At 51.7% G+C, this 23927-nt stretch overlaps 1 protein-coding gene across 2 annotated transcripts in view; it reads left to right on the top strand.

Moving 5' to 3' along the window:
• Nucleotides 1–23927, top strand: part of Gnal (G protein subunit alpha L) — a 117539-nt gene that overhangs the window by 54486 nt on the left and 39126 nt on the right. The gene's annotated exons all lie outside the window — the stretch shown is intronic.

Raw genomic sequence — 23927 nt, 5'->3', positions numbered from 1 at the left:
AACTGGGCTGTCACAGTGACCGAGGCACAGTCCCTCCCCGAGGAGTTCGGCAAGCTTCTGCCAGCAGTGAGCCACTTACCCCCGGGGCCGCTTGCAGTTCCCCTCGTTGCCTTGCATCATTCTATAAAATTTAATTGTGCCGCCATTAGTGAAGATTGGGATGGAAAATACCAACCTGGGGTCATTTTCCACGGCTTGAAGAAGCCTTCTTCTGCTTACTGAGTAGAAAAGGATGTCTTCGTTGAGTCCAGGTTTTCAGTTCTGTGACGGGTTCTACAAAATTGGCCCAGGAGCATTAAGATAGGCTGGGAATCATAACCTCGCACGTGCGCTATCAACGTTGTGCATACTAATAACCTTCTGAGCCATATCGTTGTACACTATGGACTGTGTTTAAGTTCTCACACACGTGTTCCCTACACCTGGGACCCTGGGACAGGATGACGTGGGACCCTTAGAACTCAGATCCCTCGCTCAGGCTGGGCCCGGCCTTGCTGTCATGCCCCATGTGTTGCAGGGACTCTGGTGGATTGGGTTACACTTCTCAGGGGTAAGACAAAATTATCTCTGTGACAAATTTCTATCTTTGATTTTTTTAACCTCTTTTCTGTGTGCCGTGACCTGAAGTTTTTCCACAGGCCATGAAGCCAACCCGGAAGTCAGGGTGTCTTTGTACAGCCACTCGGGCCCAGGGGTTTATCCTGTTGGATTTCTTGTATGTAGGTCTTCTTTCAAAGCAAATATCTGAAATTTTTATTATGTCTGTCTTATTTTAAAAAGATTTTTGTTAAATGTAAGACTGCCAACTCTGGGATGTAAATATTTTAAGGTCTTTTAAAAATGTTTATGGTTTTCTGGTGGAAGCTTCTTTGATCCCTTAAGAGAAAAATATTTCAATTTCTGCCATAAACTGGAGCGTGATTCTCCGTCCACACAGATTTCAAAACTATTCCAGTCAGCCCCTGTGAAGTGTGGGACCCTGGATCCCAAACCTGCAAGGACTGGAGTCCGTCCTCCGCCAGGCACGGCCTCTCAGCCAGCCTGCCTTGGGCCTCCCCATCTGGAAAATGGGTAGATGAGGATCTTGCCCTGAGGAATAAACTGGATCGGTGCGTGGAGCAGCTGGGGAGGTGAAGAACCAGTACACGTGAATCATTACTGTTGTGGTTGATGGCCAGGTCACAGACTGGAACCATAAAGGGACCTGAATTGCAATGAAAATTATCCAGAAACCCAGGAGACGCTGACACACTGACAGGGCAGCCCCGTTCCCAGAGGTCCACTGTTAGGCAAAACCCAAGTCACACCAGGGTACAGTGACTGGTAGCAGGACCAACCTGATACCCCCAGGTGTCTTTGCTTTTCAGCTGACCCGGGACTTGACTACAGGATTGATGTGCTGCAAGTGAATTTTAAATATCAACTACTATAATTATACAGTTAGGGCTATAATTAATACTCATGGCTTGGGGGCCGTTTTGAGTGAATTTAAGTGTCAGACAAATGTTTTATTTTTTTTTTAATCTCCGTTTTCTTTTACATGCATCTTGGCAACATGCAGTATTTGCAAACAAACATGCCCCAACTTATACACATGATGGGTCTTAGAGTGTCCCACAGTCCCCACTACAGCTCTGCAGCCTGAGTTCCTTTGCACTACCAGAGCCAGGAAGCCCACCTCTGGATTGGGCGATCTTGACATGCACCTCACACAATATGTGATTTCTGTATCTTATAATAGACATGCACATCTCATGTCATAGCGTTTCTCCTCCCATACACCCCCACACCCTCAAAAATCTATTATTAAAACAGTGCTTCATCAAGAATGGAAAAAAAAATATATCATTTTGTAGAAAATTAAGCATCAGATTGCTTCGAAAAAAGAAAACTGCAGTTGTAGACATTTCCTTAGCTAATTGCATAATCCTTTTAAAAATGTCATTTTATATAAGGAGCAAATTAGTGAATTACTGGGTTCTGGGGAGATTAACCTTGCCTCCGTGAGAATTGCAAACTGTGTTGGGCTGTCTGGCATCACACAGGCTGCAGGGCTACATCCGTGAAGCCACAGGAAAGCAAACCTTGAGCTGCACAGGACAGACATCTTAAGCCACCGCCTTGCAGTTTATTCTGCTGCTTGAATAAAACTTAGGAGACGGTGCTGCAGAGAACAGGGTTACAATGGATGGAAAATTAAATTTGTTAAATAAATGCTGTCGTGAAGAATGTGTAACAGGAGACATGCTCTAGAATATACATAGCGATACTGTTTGCAAGACCAAAACAAAGAAAGAATCAAATGCCCAATAATGGGACAGCAGATACACAACGTGTGGAATGTTCACACGTTGAAATAAAACAGCAGCCAATGGGTTGTACGCACTCGCCCTACCGGGGCAGGTCTCAGTGCCTTCCGCAGAGTGAAGGATGCACGCTGCTAAGATCGTACGCAGCACGATGCTCCCGGAAAGCTCAGAACAAGCAGAATGACACTGTGCCGCACAAACACAGGCCTGCTGTGGGGGCTGGGAGGGGCTCAGGGTGTCCTTGCATTATTTAACAAACGAATGATCTCCTGCAGACACACTAAAAAGAAATTAAAGTTTTCCTTTTTTGTTTGCTTTTGTTCTGCTTTTGCAGTGCTGGGGACAGAACCAGGGCCTTGCACATTCCAGGCAAGCACTCTACCACTGAGCCACACCCCAGCCCTGGTTTATTGACAAGCTTTCTTCTTTCTGTCATGCCCTCATGTCCTCTTAAAAAAAAAAAAAAATATATATATATATATATATATATATATATATATATATATATATATATTTGTATCTCATATTGAAAGCCCTATGTGAGCACATGCAATGAAGAGGACTCTAAATCCCAAGAATCGTATTTGGAATTTGTGTTGATTGTGATGGATGACAATGCTTCAGAATTGCTACCACCAAGTTCATGGGGTGCTACCTGCAAAAAGACAAACTATCAGGCAGGGAAGAAGGATCCGCACCTGGTAGAGTGACTAACTGTCATGCTGTAGGTTTCTAGCCCTTATTCCTGCAGTTAGTCAGACTAACTCGGGAGGCGAGGGCATGCCTGTTCCTTTTCACCCTGAACGTGACCAGGTTATATTAGCAGTGTCTGCTGACCACCTCACATCTGGCAGGCACGGGGTGGGGAGGCTCCCCCTGGAGCCAGCCGTGAGCATGGAGCCCACCTCTGCTGCTCCAAGCAGCGTCACCTCAGGTCCCTCTCTTTGTCCTCTGAAATGGGCATGAGAACCATAAGGATTAAAAGGCCAGGCTCAAAGGTTGAACCTCATAAGCCCCTCTTAGCTATTCAGAAAAAATCATGTTTAAATCACAGTTTTATGGTCTGCATTTGCAAAGCTGAAAAAGCCCGCCACTGTCCGTGGCCAGCATGTTCTGACAGACATGTTTCTCCACCAGCAGTGACCAACACAGGAGGCAGACACCACGTGTGAGCCCCAGATGCCAGCCACACGTGTCACTTCCCATTGTCTAGTAACCACATTCTTCAAAAAATAAAAAGAATAACATAAACTCTAAACAATACATTTTATTAACACACTATACCCAAGATATTATTCTATATGTAATTTTTAGAAATTATTAATGAGATATTTTATATTCTTTTTTCATGATAGATCTTTTAAATCTAGTGTGTAATTCACATGCCTCACAAGCCACACCCCCACGTGCTCAGAAGCCACCTGTTTCTAGTGGCCACTATTTCAGACAGGGCAGGTGGGAACCAGAGGACACACATCCTGGGCTCTTTATCCTTAAGTTCAACCAGCTGCAGAGAGAAAACAGTTACTGTATCTGTTCTCTGTGGAACAGATACAAACTTTTTTCCTCCTAAACAATACAGCATAGTAACTATTTACATAGTATGTACATTGTGTCAGGTATTATAAATAATCTGAGATGATTTGAATATACTGGAGGATTCTGTAGTTTATATGCGACTATTTTGCCACCTGAGGATCTGGGCATCCTCCTTCCCCCAGAGGAGGAGCCTGCAATGGTGTCTTCCTTGATAGCCTCAGTGTCCGTGGTTGGAAAGTGCTGGCTGGGTGTGGGCTCTGTCTGTACTTGCTCATTGGCTGAAGGCCTCTTTGGCCCCCCGGCCCCTGCTCTCAGGAAGAGCATCCCTCATGCACATAAAAGTCGGTGGTCTTAGTTGAGGCGTGGGCACTGCCCAGTGCTTGGCAGCCACACTTCCTCCTGACATGGCCCAGACCACGTGCCTTTGGTCTCCTGGTGCTGACAAGAACCTCTTGCTCTTAGAGGCCTGTGTGTCTCCAGGTTGGTGAGACAAGTGTCCACCAGAGTGGCTGTGACCCTAGCCCAATGGACTGCTTCTGAGTCTCCCGTGTCACCCACCAGACCAAATCTAACCAGGTGGCCCTCGTCCCTCCCTGCATGGTGGTTGTAGTCAGCCAGACCCTATGTGGGTAGCGGGTGTGACTGCCAGACTTAACTTTGTCACACCCTCATGGCTTTCCAAAGCTTGGTGCTGTGCTGGGGAAGGGACTCGGGGTACACATTCGGGAAAGGGCTCCACCCCAGCCACACCTGGCCCTAAAACGCATCCCTGATCCCTTGCTCAAAAAGAGCCATGTGTGTTTTGCATTGCTCAAGCAGGAGCAGGTTGTGTAATTTTGTTCTTTTTGTTTTATGCATGTACTTTTTAGGGTACTTAGTAATCCACTCAAAACACAAATTAGCATTTTATTTCCGAGCCAAGCTTTGGCTGTGGCCTGCGTGCATGTTTAAAGCACTACATTCTGAATGTGAGTAGAAGACATGAGGTAAGCTGCTTCCCAGCTCCATGGATTTGGGGGGAAATGAAAAGAAAGCTGGGACCTGAGTGGGGGGTCTTACAGGAATCGCTCTCCGTGGCCTACCCCAACTAGCAGCCTGCACAGGTCCCCGTGCTGTACCACGGGAGCCCGGAGTGTGGGAGGAAATCTGTGATTCATAGTGCACAAAGAAGTGGCTTTTGGAAAAGGGAATAAACAAGAGGAGTTACTCAATCACTAGGATTTAAACCTGGGAAGACAACCAGCACCTGAGTGTAGAAAGAAAGTTCCAGATAATATATCATTTTTAGTTTCTCAAGTCTGGAGCTATCACCTGGTGCTTGTTGTCCCTGGGCTCAGTTTTTGGCCTCCTGAAAAGAGGCCCTGCCTCCCTGCCTCAGACCAGCAAGGTCTTCTGGGTGGTTTTCTACCAGATCCGGCTTGGCAAAGTTTGGAAAGGTGAGAGGCGAATGTTGAGCAGATGGGCCTTGAGTCTGCACCCTTCTCACAATGCTACCCCGAGGGAACCCTGCAAGTGTGGAGGGGGTGTCTACAGGGCTCGTGGAGCTGGGGACACCCTGTAGGGAGCCATAAGCCTGGAATGCAGTCACCCTTGGGTAGGCCCAGATCCCTGGTGCTCGAGTCCTTTATATAAATCACACGGCTTTGCATGTGTCCTGGGCATATCCTCCATGTGCTGTAGATCATCTCCAGGTCATTTATGTACCCAGGACATGTACGTGCAGTGTACATGGTTGCCACATGCCTTGCTTAGGGAACAATGACAAGAAATTCTGTGTATTCAGCACAGGCATCTGCTTGAAGTGCTTCTGATCCTGGGTTGGTTCACAGACGCGGAACCTGCGGACAGAGGCAGATGGTGTGAACTTCAAACACTTGTCATGATGAGGAGTGAGTGGGACATGGGGCCACAACACTGGGGTCCAGAGGGAGCCCAGCAAGGAGGCCAGCAAGGGCCCTGTCACCTGCCACTCCCTTCTGAGAACCCAGACCCTGCACAACACCCTACACAGCCTTTACAAGGATTTCCAGGTTTTTTTTTCTCTCTAGCAGGCAGTTAATGGTCGTGGGTGACAGAATTCGGTGTCACTGAAATGCACTGTTTTTGTTTTTCCCAATGTTCCTTTTCCTAAATGGGGCCCCAGCTGGTACGGCTAGTGTGAGAAGGCCAACAGGGATCGCTGACCCCTGCTTTTATTATGCCCTCCTGCAAAGGCCTCGGCCCTGCAGGGGTTAAGTGCCAGCTCCTCCAGCTCCCCTGGTGTCAAGCTGTTATTGAAGGTCTCTAGAGACTTCCACCCACCCGCCTCCCACTCACCTGCAAGTGAAAGACGTTTGAATTCCTCTCGCAAGGGAGGAAATTATTAAAGTGAGAGAAAATGACTGTTCCGTGTTCTAAAAAGGAGAGAGAGGGAGAGTGGGGCTGTCTCTCCTTCCTCATTCCCTCCTGTGAGGGGCACCTGCCTCCCAGGGACTAGGAGGAGGGGAGGCCCCGCACCTGCCACTGCCTGCGTGGTACTGGACGTCCTGGACTAACGGGGAACCCAGGTTCACAGGAAGAGGTCCTCACAGGGCAGCTTTGCGCCAAGACCCCGACATTCCTAGGAGAATGAGGCGTGGGAGAGGCCTATCTTCTCCATTCCTCTGAGCACCCAGACTCCCCGTGAAACGGAATGCACGTGGGGTCAGCTCGGAGGGAAGAGCAGCGTTCGCGATGATTCTGCTACGTGTCGTTGAGGGAATGCCAGGGATGGCCTTTACAGATTTCCACTGTGACTCTCTGTTTGGGGACATCAATTCATAATGTCCCTGTTGATTCAACTCCGTGTCGTACACCCCAAGCTAATGAAAATATGGGTTCACATATGTCTGCTTTACCTCATGCTGTCCAGGGCGTGGGGTCAGGTACTCGAGGGGGGATGGAGGATTTGAAGATAACCCCTCACCTAGAGCTACTAGGAAAGGACCAGCAGTCGTGAAAAGGAGTTGGCATCTCCTCGTGATGCAGAAACGCAGAACAGGGACCTGCTGGTCACAGCCCTCTGGGGCAGCACTCATTGTGCCTGGGGCTGGCAGTGTGGTCGCCTGTGAGGTGGCTGAAGCTGCTCAGCACTCCCAGCGTTGCCATGATGTCACCCCTCGGTGACTGCAGCACTGGCATCAGGGAAGCATGGAGCACTGTGTGTGGATCAAATGCTGGCTGGCAGCTGTACTGAACTGAGGGACGTTAAACCAGGAGACCGCTCCGCCATGTCGGAGGTCTGCCTGCCTCTGTGGACTCCTTGCTGAAGTTCATGTGTGTTTAGGGAACCTGCTGGGTGGGATGGGAGGCACCTGCAGTGGAGGTACCAGGGGAGGCCTGCGTGGGCTCAGGCACCCGGCTTCCCCGACGTTCCAACTTCCCGCTCCTTCCGCAATACCCCTCTTTTATTTCCTGCTGTGCCCAGTAAATTAGTCCTAGAGCCATTATCCTAATTGGGCCGTAGAGGATAGACGTGCTGTTCCTAATGGGCTGTGCTTCAGAACCCCCTGGGAGCTTGTCACGCAAGATCCCTGCAGAGATCCTCAGAGGATTCCCAGCAATTCTGACTCAGGAATGCTTGGGTGACGGTTTGCAAGCCTGTTTTAAAGGCTCCCCAAGGGTTTCCAAGGCACCACCAGCTTTGGCGCTGGCCACGCAACACCTAGTGTGGCTGTCAACAGGAGCCGGGGTCAGGACGTGGCCCAAACCCAGGATGAACTTGCAGGTTCCCTGAGAGTCGGCTAGCCACCGGACCCCCAACACCCACCCTCTGCCTTCTCGTAGTTCCCGTCCCCAATCCTAATAACCAGGGTGTGTTCCCATAGCCCTTTTATATTTACAACTAAGCCTTGAAGTTAGAAAAGGTATTCACAGTATTTTCACTTAAAAACAGTTTGTCAGGTACCTTTAAGTGCTGGCTGTGATGGGGGCTCCGTACCACAGCTGGCTCTGTCTCCAGATCCAGCACCTGCTCCCACCTCTGACTGACCTCCCCACTGGGTCCAACTCACACCCTCTGTCAAGTCACACCCTCCAGGGACACAGGAGAGCCAGAGAGCTGAAGCCCGTCTTTAACAGTGAGGTGCAGGGTTCAGCTTTGGCTCACCAGTGAGTCAGCCAAGGTGAGCCCCAGGTGAGCCGTGGAGTCTGCTGAAAGCCCACTTCCTACCTGGTGACTCCCAGGTGTCAGGTGTGTCAGCCTGGGTGAACAGAGGGCAGTCAGCGAGCTTACGGTGGCCTCCAATACTGTACCAGCAAACCCCCTACTCCAGGTTCTCCATGACCAGGCTACAGGGGGCAGGTTCCAGCCTGGTTGGCCCTGTCTGAAGGTGACTTACACACCTCCGTACAGCATTTCCTCACGACCTCTCAGGCATTTGATGATCCCGTGCACACGTGACACAAGGTCACAGCCGGGAGGGTGGGAAAGCCACAGGTGGCCAGTCAACGTCACACCTCCGTAGACGCTAAACAGAAGTGACAACATCCTTTGAGTGGGCTATTTTAGTGAAGTACTCTGGGTTCTCTTTCTGTCTCCTTGAATTCTATTCCCACTTTTATCTTGGCGTTTGCCACCGGGAGTCAGGAACGATGTTAGACTGAGGATCTTTCATGCTATCGATACAGTGCCTTTCGTCAAGAGGTGCCTCCGAGTCATTGATGGGACTAGGTGTCAAAGTCTCAGATGCAGGTAAACGTCTTGTGTGGAGTAAAACAAGTCTCCTTACTTGCAATGTGTAGGATTACTTGAAGAAGGAAAACCTCCGTCATGGATGAAACTAAGAAGAACATTCCAGGCAACGAAGCTAAAGGCTTTAATTTTCTAGAAAGCCCCTGGAGACCAGGAAAAGGGTTCTCTTTCACCACAATGAAAGCTCAGACATATTCACAGGGGAAGCCTCAGTGGGGGCTGGACCTGTGGCACCTGCCTGTGACCCCAGGAACTCAGGAGGCCGAGGCCAAAGGACCAACAAGTTCAAGGCCAGCCTCTGACTTCGTAAGAGCCTGCCTCAAAACAAAAAATTAAAAGGCTGGGGATGTCGATTAGTGGTAGAGAACTCCTAGGTTCAATCCCAGTACCAAAAAGAGAGAAAAATTGAAGTGGGAGAATAGTTTTAATAGTTTGAATGTTAGGTGTTCAGAGAGGAGTTGAGAGCTGTCTTCTGTGCCCATCAGGCAGGGTTTCAGAGCTGGCTGTCCCCTGGGGGACTTGCCACACCACTGCTGGGACACAAGAACTCTCCAGGTATTCACCAGCTCCTCTCTGTCCCTCAGCTTTGAACCTCTGACATCACTGTATCCTCAGGGACATGATGTTTACGATATGTCACATTCAAACTAAGTATTTTTATACAGACTCATCAGCATTTTAGATTATTTTTAACCTTTATATTTTAGTTTCTTTGGATAGACATTTTTCACCACTTTAAGCAATTCTTAGCACTACAAGGGGGTCGGAGTACGTGCTGGCATTAGATGTGCGGAAGCCCCTCTGGCAACAGAATGTAAAATGGGTGGTTTTCAGTCCTCCTCCTGACTTTCCCATCGAAACCATTCCAGAACATCCAGATTTGGGAAAACAGAGAGTCCCGACTCCCAGAGTTGGTTTCTAGTAAGCTGTCACTTCCATGGCTGGATGGGGAGCCCAAAGCAGTGTTGCTGAGCTGTCCTCTGGACACGGGGACACCTGAGTGGTCATGCGGGCTCTGAAGCCTGGCCGGGTCCTAAGGAAGCGAGGCAGGAGCTCGCACAGACCCACTGGGCCACAGTCACTGTAGATCCCGGCCTGTTCACAACCCTGTTGTCAGCCACAGGACGGGGAAGGAACCAGAGGTGTTTTTCTGTAGCCACAGAAGAATATGCTCCCTTGTTGGGCACCAGAGACACCAGGCAGGAGGGGTGAAATCAGAGAAGCCTCAGGGGACACGATTCGCCTTCTAAACAGAAGGCCGGTTATCAAGAGATCATGCTGTTTGTTTAGAATAAATTAGCTGATTTCTCTCCTGGGTATTTTTCATGGTAAAACATTTTATAAAAGCTTTTTAAAAAGAACAGGGTGTGGGGGAGGCTGTAGCCAACTCTGCACTACCTAAATAAAAGACTAAGGTCACACAGTGACGTGGAGTAACAACACACACACATCCACTTCTCTTGTTGGAGAATAGGGAGGCTGGCTTCCAGGGACTGTCACCTAGACCCACGTTTCGGCTCCTGTGTCTTGGTGACGAGATGCACAGAAGCAGGAGGCAGAGGAGGCTGGCCTCAGGGAGCTTTCCCTGGTCTCCAGCAGGGAGTATGCAAAGCCCCCCAGGGGCCACCTCCCCACACAGTGCAGCCCACAGCCTCAGCCCTCCTGGCTCTCTGACAGACACCTCCCCTGCAGCAGAGCTAGGCCGCCCGAGGGCTGGGAACCCTGGGTAATGACCGCTACTGCTTCCATCTTTCATTCCCTGATTATTCTTGGAGGTCAAGCCCACCTCCTGTGCAGACGTGTCCGCCTGTGCTGACACAGGGACGTCTCTCCCCTGGACTCCTCAGCTCTCACGCCCGTTGACTTAGTGGCCGTGTTACTTCAGTGCTTCCTGCCAGGAGTCATGTCCTGATTATCTGAGTAGCGGATGCCCTAGTAAAGGGCGCCTCCGGAGAGCAGGGGGAGACCCATCCCCCCCACCCCCAGGAGCTGCCCGTGTGCTGGGCAGTGCTCTACCACACACAGACGCCTGCAGCCCAGGGCACCTCCCTCATTCATGCCCATGCCCCGGCTTCCAGCATGGAACCAACACGGAGTGGAGCGCAGCAAGCACTGAAGATCATTGCCCAGTGGGCACCTGGGCACTGTGTGGCACAATGACAAGTTTGAAAGAAAAGGTGATTCTTGTTTTAAAATGTCTGTGACAAACTGCGGACCCAGTGACATGGTGACACAGCTTTACTAGGAGATTCCTTGTGTTCTATTTGTAGAAGGGAAGAAACTACAGATTTCTTTCATAAAATTAGGTGTGATTATGCAGTGTGGACTTAGAGAGTGTGTGTCCTCTTCCAATTAAAGACATGTGTGCCTGAGGACATTATCTAAAAGGCAGGAGGACGGCCCACAGAATGAGAGGCACATGCACCAGCGTTGCGCATCTCACAGAGGCCCTGGTGCTCAGAATACAGGAAGAATTCCCACAACTCCAGTTAAAACGCACAAGGCCCTCGCACAGAGGTCTCTCCAGAGCAGATTTGCCAGGGCCAGCTCACGAGAAGACGCCCAGCATCATGAGCTGTTGGGGAAATGCAAATTGAAACCACAGCAAAAGAAAGACCAGGCACAGCAGTGTCGGCAAGGGGTAGGGAATTGTAACTGTCCCGCATTTCTGTGGATGTGAGATGGTGCTGTCCCCATGGAAACAGCTCCCAAAGCTGAACCTCAGAATACTGTAAGGCTAGTCAGAGTCCCGGACAGCAGAGTCCCAAACAGGTCTACACGCTGATTCACAATAGCCAAAGAGCTGAACGACCCAAGAGGCTGGATGACAATCATGAGGGACACAGGGCAATGGATTCCACCCAGCCCCACACAGCAGTAAAGTAGCCCTGCCCTCCACAGCCCAGATAGACCTTCAGGTCTTGGTGCTGAGAGAAAGAAACCCAATACTAAAGCCCAGCTGTGTGTGCTTCCTTCTATATGAACTGTCTACTTTGGAAACTCTATGGTGGTGGCTGCCGGCGCTGGGGGACAGAGGGACTGGAGAGGGGCAGGCCAGTGGGCACAGGGTTTCACTGGCTGATGAAGATATCACTGGACTGCATAGAGGTGGTGATCACCAGGCATCGTGCATACACTAGTGCCACTGCATACCCACCTGGACGTGGGCAGTCCTGTGTTCTGTGGATTTGCCCTCAGTTAAAAGCACACACGTGACAAAGACGCGCAAAACAGGCATTTCGACAACATTCTCACCCATCTTCAGGGAAAATTAGCTTTCTTACATTTCCACTTTGTTAAGGAGAGATTAAAGTCACTTATAAACATTGCAGTTTTGCCAGGGACCCACCCCCGACAGGCACAGGTTTAAGGGAGCAACGGAGGAGTGGATGTTCTCAAAGGCTTTGTACTGAGCCAACACAGGGGCCCCTTCAGACAGGTGTTTCCTGGAAACCCGAGCCCTGCACTGTTTGGGTGTCCACGCCCTCGTCCTATGAGAGCTGCGGACACCGGCTGCTCAGCCTCCGGCACCTCCTGAGGGTTAGACCCTGGGGTGGCAGGAGGACCCTCTGCTCTAGGGAGAGCCGTCCCTCCCAAGGAACTGGCCATTCTGAGTGCACAGTGAAGGATCCCCACCTCACCAGCCCAGGTGAGGACAGAGCTCCCAGGACGGCAGATCTGGCTCCTGCCTAGAGCAGGGGACCCAGCTATGAGGTTCACGGAAGCTGGGGTCACTAACGGGCACCCAGGTGGTCACCTGAGAGGAGGAAGTTCTCACATGGGTGTAAAGCAGTCCTCATTGCTGTGCAGACAAGCCACCTGCTGAGAGATGGACAGGCTCAGCAAAGGACAGGGGAGGGGGCCGGCTGGGCTCCTCAGTCTGCGCAGCAGGACAGTAGGACTGGTTTGCCTTTAACACTGGGGAGTACCCCCACGGGAAACTGGAACCTTCATGGCCCCAGGCCCCCAGAGAAAGACAGTACAGACATCTGGGAGAGCCCCTACTGTCCGCCTGAAGGGGACAATTTTAAATCAAATCGGAATCCTAGCATGGCCACTGATTTCAAATCTGCTTGTTGTTCAGAATTGCTTTTTATGCATATTAAAAGCTGTTGTCATTTCAATACGCCTGTACTGCCTGACTTTTGATGGCTACGTACTATTTATTCCTTGTGAGTATCCCGTTACTCACTGAGAAACTCCCCACTGAAGACGTTTAATTGTGATTATGTTATACTGAATGTGCGTCTGGCTTTGACAACCCTCTGATTTTTTTTCCCCTGAGGATAAATTCCTACTAGAATAGCTTAGAGATGTCTTTAAACCTTTTAATTTGTATCATTGTTTATTTTGGGATTTTTTTTGTTTGGTTGGTTTGGTTTTTTATGGACTGACGTAATTTTAACTCTCCTTGATGGTTAGAAGAAAATGTTTTGTTTATAGTATAGAAAGTTTCCTTTCTTGAATTACATCATATAGTGTTGAGGATGCAGACACATTCTGAAAATTTTGTTGTCAGATATTTTCTACTGTGTGTGAATATCATAGAGTGGACTTGGACAGGTCAAGCACCTAGGACGTCACTGGGCAGTGTGATCTTATGGGTCACTTTTGCGCCCACCATTTACAAAATGTCTTACACAGTGTGTGACCAAACTTGATTGTTTCATATTCTTTTTCTATCACCATTTTGGACAGGGTTGTCAAAGAAACAAGCTTCCCGTTGAGTTTAGCAGTATATCCAGACTGGGGTGTAGCTCAGTGCTTGCCTGATACACACAAGGCCCTGGGTTCACTTCAGCATCACAGGAAAGAAAAACAGAGAGAAATGAGTCTGTCCCAATGTGGCATGTAATTTAAAATAGTAATGATAACACAGGCCCACAGGGGAGAAATCGGAAAGCTCACAGCCTTTGGTCACAGTGAACTGGTGTCATTGCACACAGCCAAGAGAGAGTGAAGGGCTGAGTCCCAGGACTCCCCACCCGATGTCAGCATCTGCAGATGTTCAGTCCCTTATATAAAACAGACAGTGTCTGCACGTCACCTGCACCGTCCTCCCAGATGCTTTAAATCATCTCTGGGTTGCTTAGACTACCTGATACCATGCAAGTCCTATATAAATAGTCGTCATACCATATCGTTTAGGGACAATGACAAGAACAAAGTCTGTGCGTGTTTTGTGCAGATGCAGCCCTTTCCCCCAGAATATTCTACCTGTGGCTGTGGAATCCACCCATGTCAAACCCACAGGTATGGATGGACAGCGGTGTGTGAGGCTGTGTCCATCTGCCCACGTGCTTATGTCACACTTGCATAGGTGACAGGATGACAGGTAGGAAGGGAGGTGGGCTGGTGGACAGAACGAGAAAAGAGAGATGAAGTGACGGCAGTAGGTGTTCCGCCAACCCCTGCAGTGGCCAGTGACTGGGCTCCTGGGATGGACTGTGGGGGGTGTGAAGGCGACAGATGAACCCAGGTATTGCAGATCGTCCCGGCAGAGGTCAAAATAAGGATTGAGCAGGCAGAAATGCCAGTCCCCATGGGCACCCTGGGGGGCAGAGTGCTGCCGGTGGAGAGGAGGGGCTGAATCCTGGTGGAGGTCACCCACTCTGGAGATTGCCCCCAGGCCCTGAGGGCAAGTCGAACTTTGTCCTCTGCCACCCACTGCCTGGGCCACTGTCCTCGAGGCCTCAATGACCCTGCACTGACAACGTCACTGCTCCTCCTGGTTCTGCCACAGCTGAGACCCCAAGGGGCCACAGCCTGTGTGGAAAGGAGAGTGCATCCCCCTCCCCTGCCCATCAGCTGCCCATGAACTCCAGAGGCCAGTTCTGCTCGGGGGACTCCAGGAGTCTCTAAATCACCATGGAGAAGAGCCCTGGTGAACGGGCCAGGGAGTGTCAAAATGCGCAGCCCCACCAGTCAGGTCACCAACTGAGACGTGGCGTGAGTGTCCGACCACAGGAGCACAGCTCTGTGGTGACAGACCCTGCGGTTCAGCAGGGGACAGAGAGGGACAGCTCCCGGCAAAGCTTCCCATCCACTCGCTCTGAGACGGTCTTCCACTGTGCCCCAGGTATGTGCCCAGAACAATGGTGAGTGCTTGTCAGAGTCAGGCTCAGAGAGCAAAGGAGAAACACCCTGGTGGGGCCTGCTGTGTAGCAGAGAGGTCAGAGATAAGGGAGCAGGCCAGGCCTGGAACAGGGTGGTCAGAGAGGGGCTACGGAGGGCTGAGCCAAGGAGGGGCTGTGCCTGGGGGAAGTGCTGAGACCTTGCCCTGGCGGGAGCACCCCAGGGTGCAGGAAACAGAGGAAGTGCCCTCTGTGGCTGGAGCAGGGAGCCAGGAGGATGAGGAGGTGGCCAGGTTGGACAGGAGGTGGGGAAGGGACAAAAAGGAAGGGTCCTCGGTGACCAGGGTCCCCCTGGAGAAGGTGGAGCCAGGGGAGGGACTGGGCCAGCCCACACTGGTGGAGGTGAAGAGACCAGGTAGGGCATGTGACGTGTCTGGAGGTTTCCAAGTATGGAAAGGAGACACGTCCAACATGACAGGAGGAGGAGCGTCCAGGCCGGCTTCATGGTTTGGCCTGAGCCACTGGAAAAACCATGGCACCCTCCGCTGAGATGCTGGGGCTGCAGCGGAGCAGGTTGGGGGAGCCGGAGGTCAGCCCTGGCCGCAGGGAGTTCAGGTCCACCCCAGTGGGGATGTGGGGAGCTTCCTGCCATCTGTGAGTAGAAGGCTCTTTGGGGGAAACCCCATGTGGTCAGAGGGTAGGCAGTGCCCAGGTCCTCGGGACAGCCTTAGCCACCACCAACGCGACGCACAGCCCTGTTGAAGCTTCTGTTTTCTCAAATGCGAACTTGGCCACCTGCTTCCCTGAAAGGTTAGGGCCATTTTCCTTGTGGTAGGAATAAAATCTAGCTTCAGACAAAGATGACAAGAACAACGTTCCTATTTCCTGTAATTTGTCAGACGCCTTCGTCGGTCCACTCTCTGCAGACCGCCTGACAAGACAATGGCATTTTCTTGATAGTAAGAGTCAAGTTAGCAAAACAGTCGAGGAGCCAAAGCTCGTGCTTCTGTGCCTTGCCCAGCCCCCACTGCTGCTGCCCATTTCGTCGTCGCCCTAGAAGGTGGGCGAGTAGAGTCCCGTCTTCTGTGAGGGGCTTGTGTGCCATGCGGGCCCCGGAGTCGCCCTTGGTTTCTGACTGGAGTCGCTGACTGGAAGGAGGGGTCCTTGTGTGCCCCACTGTGACCTGTGGTGTGTGGGATCCCACCTCACCATGGCCCCGCCCCACGTGGGCTCTGGCTTCGTGGGACATTTGGTGTCTTCTCCTAAGTCTTCTCCTCCGACCCGCGCTCCATGTCCCAGGGTCTCAGGGTCCCACTGTCCCTTCTTCCTTATTCACCCCCAGTGTCTTCTTTCAGCATAGGACTTAAACCATCAGCCACACAAAGACCCTTCCCCAAATTCATCCAGTCTTTAGCCCCAACCCACCCAGGTCCAGTCCCTCCGGACACCTTTGGTCGTCCAGCCAGGAGCCCCGCGGGGGCCTCTTTCCAAGCCCATCTCCCCTGTGCTCCCTAGGTCCGCCTTGCAGACTGGCCTGTGCTGCACCCCGCGTTCCTGTCCCCAAGGCAGAGGTCGGATCCTCTTCATCACAGCCCCGATGACTTCCCATCCATGTGCAGATTTTCCAAAAATCCTCATTGTTAGGGTCTGGATCCGAGGCATCCCCCCAAAGCTCCTGTGTCGGGCAGTGCAGGGGCGTTCAGAGGCGAGGTGACCAGACCAGGGAGCTTCGCCTCTTCAGGGTTGTCCACTGGAGGGGTGGTGTGGCTGGAGGAGGAAGGTCACGGGCATCAAGCCCTGGAGGAGGGCAGGTTTTGTTCCTGGCTCTGCTCTGCTTCCTGGCTGCCATGAGCTGAGCAGGTGTCCTCCCCACACCCTGCGCCAGGACGTCCTGCCTCGTCCTGGGCCCAGGGCAAGGGAGCTGGCCCACCGCGGACCAACTTCTGGAGCTCCGAGTTCAGGGTCGAGCCTGTCCTCCCACAGGAGCCCGTGTCAGGTCTCCTGGGCACAGTGAGGCCCACACAGCCGGTGGGGTCGTGTGCCTACCTGCTCTCGGCCCTCCCATGAGGATACCTCCCGTGAGGATGCTGCCCGCTGGCTCTTAGGGTGTGGCCTGTCCACTGGCAGACAGAAATCATGGCTTGTGCCCACACTGTCCCTCCTGGCTCCACCCGACTGCTCCACAGGGTCCCCTGGCCTTTCCCAGTAGGGTGACTGGCAGGTGTGAGCTGGAGGTCACAGTGGGCTGGGCAGGGCTGGATGGGTCCGAGCCTGTCACCACCTTTGGAAGCTCAGCCAGGGTCTCCAGGGGCCTGGGCGTCCCTTTTTGTGAGGAGGGCCTGGAGGCTCAGTTTACAGCAAGGGCCCTCCAGGCCATCCCAAAGTCCCTGCAGTCTGCACAAGGGACTTTGTCACCCTCCCGTTGACAGGCTTCGTCTGGTCCTTGCTCCTGGCCTGGCTCTAGTGCCCAAGTCCTTCCAGAAGGGTCTGAGGCATGGCCAGTGCAGCAGTCTGCAGGAGGCAGTGGGAGTCCAGCCAAGGGCAGCTTGCTCGCCCCTCTGTCCCTCACACAGATGCCCTGCAGGTGGTCCATCCCCAGGCCACAGGACTCCAGCCTCTTCCCTGTGTGTCCTCTCAGGCTGCTGGAATGTGGGCCTTGCCATACTCTACCAGAGCGGCAAGGCCATGTTCCTGGAGCGTCCCCGTGCCCAGGCTGCAGAGGGCCCAAGTCTGAGCCCCTGCTGACCTCTGCTCTCCCTTCAACTTCTGTGCCCGCCGCCTGTCGCCCCATCTACCTGGAGTTCTGTGAGTGGTGACCTGCTCAGCCTGCTACTGCACCACCTGCCAGATAAACTGTCTTTTCCATGCTGTCCCCAGACAGGAGGGGAAACTGAGTTTCCAAAGTCACAAAGAACCCCCCCACACACACACAGCTGGGACTGAACGGAGCCCTCAGACACCAAAGTCCACCCCCATACTATTTTATGACTCCCCCCCATTCGACCCTGTGCTTCTCAGCAGGAACACAAACCCGCTGATGCCAACCTTCTCTTTGAATTCAACCTCACTCCCCAAAGGAGGGAGCCCCCTTTCTCCATTCTGCCTTGCAGCACACAAAGCAGAAAGACCCACAGTGACTGAGAAGACCGAGGAGGAGAATAATACCTTAAAATGTTATGTAATCCCAGCTTGATGCTCTGGGGGTTTTGTCAGATAACTTAGCACCTTGTCTGGGAGCAAAGTCTAAAGTCGTGATTCTTGCAGTCTCTTCCCCTAATGAAAATATCTAATTATTGTATTTCTATTCCCACACAAATAAGTTTCTCTACTGAGTGTCTTTGGCATGCTGTGATTGTGCAATTTTCTCAGAGAATTAGGATGTTACAGAGAGGATCTTAGGGGTAGGAGTGGGAGTATTGCAAAAAGAAAAGTCTCAAAAGGTAAAAAAAAAAAAAAATTTGTGGAAAAAAGATAACTTAAGGAAAATTATATGTTCCCATAACAACAGGGTAGACTTAATTCTCCACTGTGGTTCATGGATCTGATCACTGAAACTTTAGACTTATCATGGTTGTGTGTGAGCTTACAGCTTGGGAACAAAAGATAGAAGCTCTGGGAATCTTTAAAAATGAAGGGTAAGAATCACAAAGACTAGGAGAGCTGGCTGTGGTGCTGAGGGGTCCCTTGGTGAGCCCCCATACTTCAGAGCCCCGTGGAATTCTAATTCTGCCCCAGGATGAAAATGCCTTTGGAAATACTAGAACTATGGGTAAACTTAGCAGTTTACAAAAGACAAGACCAAACACAGGGATCACTGTTTCTATGTACCAGCCATGAAAACGTCTAAAAATAACATTTTTAAAACATGGGCATTCAAAAAAACACCCCAAAAAGTTTTCTTAGGAAGACTTTTTTTTTCTTGCAGTACTGGGGTTGAACCCAGGGATGCTCTACCTCTGAGCTACATTCTCAGCCTGTTTAATTTTGAGACAGGGCCTCACTAAGTTGGCCAGGCTGGCCTTGAACTTGTGATCCTCCTGTCTCAGCCTCTCAAATCTCTGGGATTACAAGTGTGTCCCATTGCACCTGGCCTTAGTAACAAAAGATCTAAAGTATCTATACATTGAAAAGTACAAAACACTATTGGGAGACTTAAATAAGACATACATAGACACACCATGTTCATGGATTACAAGATTCATGATTCAGATGACAATTCTCCCCAAAATGACCTAGAGAGTCAATGTGATCCCAATCAAAATAGCAGCAGGCTTTTTTATGGAAGCTGATAAGGTAATTCTAAAGTGTATGTGAAAATTAAAAAGACCTTACAATAGCTAAAACAATGTTAGAACAGAAAAACAAAGCTGGAGAATTTAAAACTACCTAATTTTAAACTGGGCAAGGTGGCATTCCCCTGTAGTCAGGGATTCGGGAGGATGACGGAAGAAGATCACAAGTTCAAGGCCAGTCTCCACAAGTTAGTGTATGTGTGTTGGTGGAGAGAGATGGGGTGTGTGTATGTTGGTGGAGAGAGATGGGTGTGTGTGTATGTTGGTGGAGAGAGATGGGGTGTGTGTGTGTGTGTGTGTGTTGGTGGAGAGAGATAGGTGTGTGTGTGAGTGTGTGTTGGTGGAGAGAGATGGTGTGTGTGTGAGTGTGTGTTGGTGGAGAGAGATGGGGTATGTGTGTTGGTGGAGAGAGATGGGGAGTGTGTGTGTGTGTTGGTGGAGAGAGATGTGTGTGTGTGTTGGTGGAGAAAGATAGGTGTGTGTGTGTGTGTTGGTGGAGAGATGGTGTGTGTGTGTGTGTGTGTTGGTGGAGAGAGATGGGGTGTGTGTGTGTGTGTTGGTGGAGAGAGATGGTGTATGTGTGAATGTGTGTTGGTGGAGAGAGATGGGGTGTGTGTGTGTTGGTGGAGAGAGATGGGATGTGTGTGTGTGTTGGTGGAGAGAGATGGTGTGTGTGTGAGTGTGTGTTGGTGGAGAGAGGTGGGGTGTGTGTGTGTTGGTGGAGAGAGATGGAGTGTGTGTGAGTGTGTGTTGATGGAGAGAGATGGGATGTGTGTGTGTGTGTTGGTGGAGAGATGGTGTGTGTGTGAGTGTGTGTTGGTGGAGAGAGATGGGGTGTGTGAGTGTGTGTTGGTGGAGAGAGATGGGGTGTGTGTGTGTGTTGGTGGAGAGATGGTGTGTGTGAGAGTGTGTGTTGGTGGAGAGAGATGGGGTATGTGTGTGTGTGTGTGAGTTGGTGGAGAGAGATGGGGTGTGTGTGAATGTGTGTTGGTGGAGAGAGATGGGGTGTGTGTGAGTGTGTGTTGGTGAAGAGAGATGGGGTGTGTATGAGTGTGTGTGTGTTGGTGGAGACAGAAGGTGTGTGTGTGTATGTGTGTGTTCGTGGAGAGAGATGGTGTGTGTGTGTGTGTGTTGGTGGAGAGAGATGGGGTGTGTGTGTGTGTGTGTGTTGGTGGAGAGAGATGGGGTGTGTGTATATTGATGGAGAGAGATGGTGTGTGTGTGTGTTGGTGAAGAGAGATGGGGTGTGTATGAGTGTGTGTGTGTTGGTGGAGACAGATGGTGTGTGTGTATGTGTGTGTTGGTGGAGAGAGATGGTGTGTGTGTGTGTGTGTTGGTGGAGAGAGATGGGGTGTGTATGAGTGTGTGTGTGTTGGTGGAGACAGAAGGTGTGTGTGTGTATGTGTGTGTTCGTGGAGAGAGATGGTGTGTGTGTGTGTGTGTTGGTGGAGAGAGATGGGGTGTGTGTGTGTGTGTGTGTTGGTGGAGAGAGATGGGGTGTGTGTATATTGATGGAGAGAGATGGTGTGTGTGTGTGTTGGTGAAGAGAGATGGGGTGTGTATGAGTGTGTGTGTGTTGGTGGAGACAGATGGTGTGTGTGTATGTGTGTGTTGGTGGAGAGAGATGGTGTGTGTGTGTGTGTGTTGGTGGAGAGAGATGGTGTGTGTGTGAGTGTGTGTTGGTGAAGAGAGATGGGGTGTGTATGAGTGTGTGTGTGTTGGTGGAGACAGATGGTGTGTGTGTGTATGTGTGTGTTCGTGGAGAGAGATGGTGTGTGTGTGTGTTTGTGTGTTGGTGGAGAGAGATGGTGTGTGTGTGTGTGTGTGTGTTGGTGGAGAGAGATGGTGTGTGTGTGTGTTGGTGGAGAGAGATGGGGTGTGGGGGGTGTTGCGATCAAACCAAGGGCCCCCATGTTACACACACACACACAGCGTCTCTCCACCCACACACACACACACATCATGTGCTCTCCCACCCCAGCCCTCAGTGACAGCTTTGATTTTTTGTATGCAGAGGCATCACAGAAAAGAAATGGCACTCCCCAAAGAGCCAGTGTGATTCGGAGCTTCTGTGCCACCTTAACAAGGGAGAGAAGTCCTGGAGAAGGGGCTACAAGTTCTGGGGAGAGGGGTGGGGAGAGGGGTGGGTAGGAGGGCTCTGCCCAGCAACCCGCTGTCCTGGTTCAGGAATTCAGACAGGAAGGGAGCATTCTCTTTGCCTTTGCAGTTCTCAGCGGCCTTCTGCTCCAGACAACCTCCAGGGGCACGAGGCCCACTGGACCCTCGCCAGCCAGGCCACATGTCCAGCTTACAGCGAAGGAAGCTGTTTGACTGACTGAACATGTAGTGACTTTAAAGAACCTTTCTCAGTTTGTTTGTGTGGTTTTGGTGGAAACAGTGGTATTGGGCTGTCTGAATCCTTTAGCAATAATGTTGAAATGCAATGATACAGTTTCAGAGATCCGCTACACACAAGGAAGGTGAAGGCTAAGGGGGACAAGACAGAGATTAAAGAAAGCTGTGTTCACAGACGCAGAGGCTGAAGGGCACCCGGGTTTATCCTCTCTACTTCCATAAGCTTGAAACTTAGTCAGTGCACTGACATAGCAGTAGCAGCAGGCCCGACAAAGACTTCAGAACCCTAAAAGTACACATGTGGTATCCCAAAGACCCCGCAAGTCCTCCATCAGCACCCACGAGCATTAGCCAGTGAGCCAAAGCCCGGAGAGATTGCCGCTGCTTTCTTTAGTGTTATCCAGAGCATTTATCCAAAAGAAACTTCCAGCAGAAGCTTCTGCTGGAAAAGCAAGATGAGTCTCAAGTCACAGTGCTCCTGTTTATTTCACTATTGCTGTGAGAACACATCCCATGAATTCTGCCTTGAAGGTTTCAGGCAGAACCCAGCGTGTCCAGCCTCACAGTGGGTGTCCCCTGGGGCAGGAGAGGGTGACCACCTACCCCAGAACTAAACTCATAGGCCTGAGTTGTGGAAGGATCTAGGTTGCCCAGCTCTATGGAGCTTCCAGGAACCCCCTGAATGTCCACTTGGTGCCTCAGCTAGTTACTAGATCCCTTGTACGCGGGTATCCTGTTGAGTGGGTTTACTAGATCACATTAATAGTGACTTCAAAGAACTCTGGTCAGAAACTAGAGAACAGAAGGTGATTTCCTGTGTTCATGAAGGGTGGTAGTGGTAGTGTGGGTGGTGGACAGAACCCAGGTTGTGGAATAAGACAGATCCTGCCATTACCAGCTGTTTGTCCTTGGTTGAGTTGCTCGGCTTCTCTGAACACAGAGAAGACCATCTACCTCTTCCATCTTTGGGAGAAACAAAGGAAATCATGTGTGCTAGAATATCGTGCTCAGGGCCTTCAACAAAATAAGACCCGCCTAAGAACTCAAGGGCAGGACGCGGTGCCAACGAGGATCTCACTCTCAGGTCCAGGACATGGATGCAGAGCGAGTCAGGAGCGGGTGCTGGGAAGCAAACGGCTGCCTGGTACGGGCACTGAGCAGAACCCAGGCCGGGGAGCTCTGCAGAGCGTTCCCTCGCTGGCTCCTAGTTACCAGGCTGGGAAGCCCAGTGGGCCCTGAGCGGGGACCGGGAGCCCTACCTCTGTGCTGGCCTGCCACACCCGGGCCACCTCCAGCCAGGCCAGCGCTGCCTGCAGTGGTCGCCCCCTGTTTAAGGGGTCAACACGCCTGGACCTGGTCGGAGGGCAGTTCATCCACTGCCCGGGAGGAGGGCCGCGTGGGGCGGGGTCACAGCACTGACCTTCGGGGGGCTTCTCATCCCCTCCAGCCCCTGCCCCCACCTTCAGGTCCAGGCCCTCCCTATAGACGGTCACTCGAGTGGCCGGTGGGCAGGGGTGACCCACTGAGGCCCACTTGAGCAGCTGGGGACCCCGGAGAGCCGGTCGCTGGTTTACAAGTGCCCCTGTCCCTCCTCTTGGCCTCTCCGGATGCCTGGAAACCAGACGAAGGGGCAGGTCTCTTCTTACTGACCGGGTTTGGCTGCTCGTTCCTACCGTGGACACTCATTTTTATCGCCATTTGGAAACCTATCATAGTGGACCATCCTTGTGTGGACTTCTAGCTGTGTGTACTGTGGTTCCTACGTTGAGGTCCAGTGGTCATTTATCTGTAGTCCGCCACGTGGAGAGAACTCAGGTGACCCAACGCTGGCGACTGGAGGTGCCTGTCACTGTGATGCAGGGTTCTGGGTCTCTTCCAGGACCCTCTTCCCAGCCAGTGGCTGCTGTGTGTGTGTCTGTGTGTGTGTCTGTGTGTGGGGGGGGAGGGTGTGCGGAGGATTTGTAAGGAAGCTACAAATGCCTTTCCTGGAATAAGGGAAACAGCGGAGGAACGTTCCAGAAGGGAAGCCTAAGCCCAGGGAGACAAGATATAAGCAGGGGCTCTGGCAGAGATCGGCTCTTCCTCTTTCAACTGTGGGGACTTTGGATTTGCCGGTGGTGACCTGATAGACAGGTGGAGAGATACAGCTCCTAACCCAAAAGATGGCTCTTCATTCTAGGAAGTGAGAGTTGGTTTCTTCTTCTTCTACTACTACTTCTTTTTCTCCCCACCCCTCGCCCTCCTTTATCTCCTCCTTCTCCCCCTCCTCCCCCTCTTACTCCCCCTCCTCCCCCTCTTATTCCCCCTCCTCCTCCTCCTCTTCCTCCTTCCCTCCTCTTCCTCCTCCTCCCCCTTCCTCCCCCTCCCCTCCTTCCTCCCCTCCTTCCCCCCCTCCTCCTCATCTTCCCCTCCTTCCCCCTCCTCCTCTTTCTCCTCCTCCTCCCCTCCTACTCCCCCTCCTCCCCCTCTTACTCCCCCTTCCTCCCCCTCCCCTCCTTCCCGCCTCCTCCTCATCTTCCCCTCATTCCCCCTCCTCCTCTTTCTCCTCCTCCTTCCCCTCCTCCCCCTCTTACTCCCCTCTCCTCCCCCCTCCTCATCTTCCCCTCATTCCTCCTCCTCCCCTCCTCCCCCTCCTCCTCCCCTCCTA

Source organism: Urocitellus parryii, chromosome 13 (genome assembly GCF_045843805.1).
Source record: "Urocitellus parryii isolate mUroPar1 chromosome 13, mUroPar1.hap1, whole genome shotgun sequence".
Taxonomy (NCBI): Eukaryota; Metazoa; Chordata; class Mammalia; order Rodentia; family Sciuridae; genus Urocitellus; species Urocitellus parryii.
Note: the sequence above shows the minus strand (reverse complement) of the source record. Positions and strands in the feature narration are given on the sequence as shown.